This window comes from Poecile atricapillus, chromosome 28 (assembly GCF_030490865.1).
Source record: "Poecile atricapillus isolate bPoeAtr1 chromosome 28, bPoeAtr1.hap1, whole genome shotgun sequence".
NCBI classification, from domain to species: Eukaryota; Metazoa; Chordata; class Aves; order Passeriformes; family Paridae; genus Poecile; species Poecile atricapillus.
In genome coordinates, this window is record NC_081276.1 from 4,700,888 (window position 1) to 4,706,059 (window position 5,172).

At 60.6% G+C, this 5,172-nt stretch overlaps 1 protein-coding gene across 1 annotated transcript in view; it reads right to left on the reverse strand.

The window, feature by feature from the left end:
- Nucleotides 1–5,151, reverse strand: part of SCAMP4 (secretory carrier membrane protein 4) — a 138,267-nt gene extending 133,116 nt beyond the window's left edge. The window contains exon 1 of the mRNA XM_058858695.1: nt 5,142–5,151. The gene's annotated coding sequence lies outside the window, so the exon portion shown is untranslated. The remainder of the gene's footprint in view (nt 1–5,141) is intronic.
- Nucleotides 5,152–5,172: the final 21 nt, after the last annotated feature.

Here is a 5,172-nt window from a genome sequence, read left to right on the forward strand (position 1 = left end):
CCTTCTGGAGAGAACCCGATCCAACCCTGGGCTGAAAGAGGAGCGGGGTCCGGACCCTCGCTCTGTGCAAACCCCCCCAGCACCGGGCACATCCCGGCTCCTCCTGCCTCTGCCCGGAGCCGCGATGGAGCCTCGGCATCCCCCAGCCGTGCCCAGGCTCCCCCCGGAGCCCGTATCCATCTCCCAAATGGGGCAGGAATTAAAGCGCCGAGCCAAGGAGCTGATTCAGCACGGAGGAAGAGGTGAAGGTAAAAAGTTCAAATAAAAAAATAATGGGCCATTAGATGACCTCACTGGCAATGTGTTTTATTTAACGCTCGGGAATGGCAGCGGCTGCTCCGGAGGCTGGAAAAGTCACACCCGGCCCGTGTTCTCAGCCACCTCCCCCCCCTTTGTGGCTCTGGGAGCTCCGGTGGCCTCCGGTCCCACCCATCCCCGAGGGTCCCTCTTCTCCCACCGTGTGGGACCCTGCAGGTCACCCGACGGCCCGAGGTGACAGCAGGGAACCCCTGTGGTGACAAAAACATTTCGCTTTGTTGCTCTTTCGGTGCCTTTGAGTGTCCCTCAGGTCGAGGGTGGAGGCAGGTGGGATTTTCAGGAGTGTAAGAGCCCAGCCCCAGGCGTGTGGAGGGACAGGAGGACACAGAGGCAGCTTGGACAGGGCTTGGAGCACCCTGGGACAGTGGAAGGGGTCCCTGCCCATGGCAGGGGTGGAACTGGATGGGCTTTAAGGTCCTTCCCAACCCAAGCCAATCTAAGATTCAATGACATCAAAGCCTGTTCAGGATCTGCCTCAGAGGTCAGTCTCTCCTGTTTTCCTCTGGAAGATCTTGTCTCCCAGGGCACTGCCAGATCCGGGGCATCACCAAATCCCCCAGGAGGGGTTTTCTTGCTCTCTCAAACCTTTGCCCCTTTTGGGTGGCTTTGCCTCTGGCTCTGAGCGTGGCTTCAGGCCTTGGCACTGCCCGTCCCCACCTTGGTCAGATGCTGCAGCTGAATTGGGGCAAGCAAAGGAGCAGAGAGAATCCCAGAACTCCATTCCAAAACCCCCTGAGCTGGAACTTGGGGCATGAAAGGAAGCAGTTGCTGGGGAAAAGGTTCCATTTTCACCCCAGCAAGAGGAGAGGGGGGAGCTCGGAGGGGCTGGTGGGTCACGAATCCTCCCACTTTGCTGCCCCTCACTGGGGTGCAGCCCCTGATTCCACTCTGTGTCCATATCCATAGAAACCACCTCCAGCCTGTCCCAGTCTGAGCTCTAGCAGTGAACTGGTGCTGCTGGCCTGGTCCTGGGAGCTATCAGGGCTCCAGTGTCCCCCAGGGTCCCTGGCAGCGCTGGCAGAGTGTCCCAGCCCTGCAGGAGGGCCCTGCCTGGCTTTCCCTGCCCCCTGCCCCCACCTTTTCCTTCCCAAGGATGGAGGGATGTTCCAAACCTCAATCAAAGCAGCCTCGGCCCCAAAGCTGCCGCCTCACAGGGGGAGGGAGGTTTTGGGCAGCCCGAGGGGTGCTCAGGGTCACTGAGCTGACACCTGAGCACGTCCCCGACTGACACCGGGCAGCTCCGCACACCCAGCCCGCGTTTGCAGGAGCTCCAGGATTGCAACAGGATCCGCCTTGTCCTGCAGCATCTCCCCCCAGCAAGGGAGGGACACCCACGGGTGTCTGTGTCACTCCTGCCCCTGAGCCGCCTGGCACAGGTCACAGGTGACCGCGGGCATCCATCCTCTCGTTAAAGAGTTTTTTAGCACCTTTCGTGCAGCCCCTCCAGGACGGGGAGTGCTGGGGCCGGGACAGGGGCTGTGTCCGTGCCGTGTGTGCGGGCAGGAGAGCTCCTCATGTGGTGACATCGGAGAGGCTCCTCTGCCACAGCCGGTGGGGACAAGGACCTCACAGCAGCCCCTGCTGCCTCCACTCTCCTCCTCACTCCGGACTTGGCTTGGCTGGAGCCAGGGACGGTCCTTGGCTGAGCCTCGGTCACTGCTCTGTGCCTTGGATTCTCCTGGGTGGTGACACGGGATGGGTGCCTGTGCTCCCACCAGGGATGGTCCTGTGCCCCAAAGAGCAGGGGGGCTGTGATGCTCCCCAGACATTGGGTCCCTGTTGCCGCAGGGCGAGTGACACCTGTGTCACCGCAGGGACCGGGTCCTTCTGCACCCTCCAGCTTCCAGTGAGAGCAGAACTGGTCAGACTGGGGAGCAGGGGCTGGTGGTGGGCAAGAAACAGGGTCAGCACCAGTGAGCAGCCCTGTCCCCTCCCCAGAGCTGTCCCCTGGCCCGTGGTGGCTGGGGACAGAGGAAGAGGAGGGTGGAAGGAGCAGGAAGGGCAGCAGCCACCGGTGGTGCGGATTTTGGGAGGGGATTTTGGGTGTTGGAGGCAGGTTCTGGGTGCTGAGGGCATCACTCACTCTGGGGACCACCTTCAGACCAAAGTGTGGGACACCAAGGGGAGCCCAGGAGGTGTCGGCTGGAGTTTGGGGAATGCTCATGGGGCTGCTCCCAGGCTGGGAAACGACCCCTGTCCCGCGGGGAAATGCTAATATTTATTGTTATTATTATTATTATTATTATTATTATTATTATTACTACTACTACTACTACTACTACTATTGCTATTGCTATTGCTATTACTATTACTATTACTAATAATATTACTATTACTATCAATATTGTTAATATTACTATTAATTTTCTCCCAACAAACGGCTCTTTGTAGCTGCTCGGCCGCTCGGAACGGGGCACCTGGAGCCGCTGGGATCTCGAGGAGAGGGAAGAACCCGGCTCAGAGGTTTTAACTCTTCCCTGTGAGGGCAGGGGCTGCCAGGGGAGCTCCCGGGGAGGGGACACGCCAGGACAGCCACGGCGGCGCCCCAGGGACACCCTCTGCCCCGGCCTCCCGGCGCTCACTTAATTACACGGCAAGGGAGGGGGGGTGTCAGCTAATTGCAGAGGGCGATTGATTGGGAAAATGTCATCTTCACCGGCCTCTGTTGCCAGGGTGACCTCGGCCGTTCTCGTTCCGGGCGCCCAGAGCCGCCCGCTGTGTGGCCGGCGGGGGGGACACAGGGCTCGGAGGGGACACAGGGCTCGGAGGGGACACAGGGCTCGGAGGGGACACAGGGCTCGGAGGGGACACAGGGCTCGGGTGTTGAAATGTTGAAATCCCTTTCCTTCCTCCAACCCAGCCCCGGAGCTCCCGAAACGGCGAGAGGCAGCGACAGCCGGGGCACGCCGGGGTCTGGGAATGGCCAGTGGCCCTTCCTGCGGTGCCCGGGCCACCTTCGCTGCGGGGGTGACAGGAGGGGAGGGGACAGCGGCTGGTGAAGGCCGAGACACCGAAATTCCCCGTGGGTGCTGCTCCAGCCCTGCGGGATGGCCGCGGAAGCGACAGGCAGGGGATGGGCTCAGGGCTGGGGTACCCTGGTTTAGTGCCGGGGCTGGGCATGAATTTGGCTTTAAATCCCTTCCGACCCCGAGCAGTCCCGGTTCCGTCACTGCCCGGCCCGGCCCCGCTGTGCCCCCTGCCCTGCCCGCAGTGCCCGGAGCTCTCCCCTGGGGCTGGACCCCCCTCAGCAGCCCCCGAGCTTCAAACCCGAGCCACCCCCAGCCCTGCGGGACAAGGAGCAGCAGCTCGGCTCGGCACCAGCCCAGGGACAAAACCTGGGGGAGGCTTCTCCCTCTTCTTCGGGAGCTGAGGTGCGACCTCAGGATGGGATGCGCCCAAATCTGTCCCCACTGCGGGTCAGATGCTGCCACTGTCACCCTGAGTGCTGTTATAAATCCATAGTGTGACATTGGCTTTCACAAATATTAGGATGAGTATTTTATGTTAAGTGCTTTTTGGCTATGGCTGTAACTTTTTCTCTTGCTATCAAGTTTTAGGTGTAGAAGAATTCCAAATGTTAGAGCGATGTCCCTGTGCAAAAAGCAAGATATCCCCAGAGGGCAAAGACAACGGGGCCCAAACTGTGGTCAGTGGAAGGACGATTGAGGCCAGACTGTCATCAGCACTGAGCACTTGTAGAAAAATGTTCTAAAAAGGTGGAACCAAGGAGTGACCATGCAAAATACTTCTTGGAAAAGTTTGAATATGCATTAAACCCTCACAGCAGGAGGGGATAAAAATGGTGTCCCAAAGATATCGGGGGTGTTCCTGGCAACGCGCCAGGGCACACCCGGCTGTTTTAACCCTTTGCTTTATTTCCTTTGTCTCCTAATTGTCTTTTGGTTTATATTAAACTTTTTATAATTAATTGAGTGAACCTCGTTTTTCACAGCGGGAATATAGGGACACACAGGGGAACGTGGAGATACGTACGGGGACATGGGGACACGTGTGGGGACATGGGGACACGTGTGGGGACATGGGGACACGTGTGGGGACATGGGGACATGTCAGGACATGGGGATATGTGTGGGGACAGGGGAACGGGGGGATGTGTGGGGACACATAAAGGGACACGGGGACATGTACGGGGACCTGGGTACACTCAGGAGAGCACAAAGACGCGTGTGGGGGACATGGGGACACGTGTGGGGGACATGGGGACACGTGTGGGGGACACGGGGACACAGGGACAGAGCAGGCACCGCTCCCGGCTGTGCAGTAAATGCATTATGGGCTGTGGGGCTGGCGCTGGGTGATCGCCTCCGGGTCTCTGCGGTTAATTGCAGGCAGTAATTAACGTAATGACGGCGATCGCGGGACCACTGCGGGTGTGCAGGATGAGTGCGGGGTGGACACCAGGCTCTGGCCTCATTAGCTGCCGTCACTAACGAGGTGGCCTCTGTCCCCAGCTGGGCTCGCAGTCCCGGGGCTGGCACCGCCCGGAGCTGCCGCGGCTCCTTTGTGCCTTCGGCCTCCTCTTCCTCGCTGTCCCCTTCTCCCGCCTGCCTCGGTCCCCAAAGCTCGGCTCAAACCCCCCGAGCTGCCGCCCCACCCCGAGGGGCTCTGGGGGTCCCCGGTGCTCCCCAGGAGCTGCCCAAATCTGCCCCCCCTGCCCTGGGATCCAGTCTGGAGCCGCCCGGAGCCACCCTGGGGCGGTGACAGGGCCACCCTGGGGAGGTGACAGGGCCACCCTGGCCGTGTCCCGGAGCCCGGGCCGGTCCCACGGGATCCCGCGGCACCCGGCCCGGTGTGAGCGGAGGCAGCGAGCGCGGGCAGGAGGGGAGGGCAGCT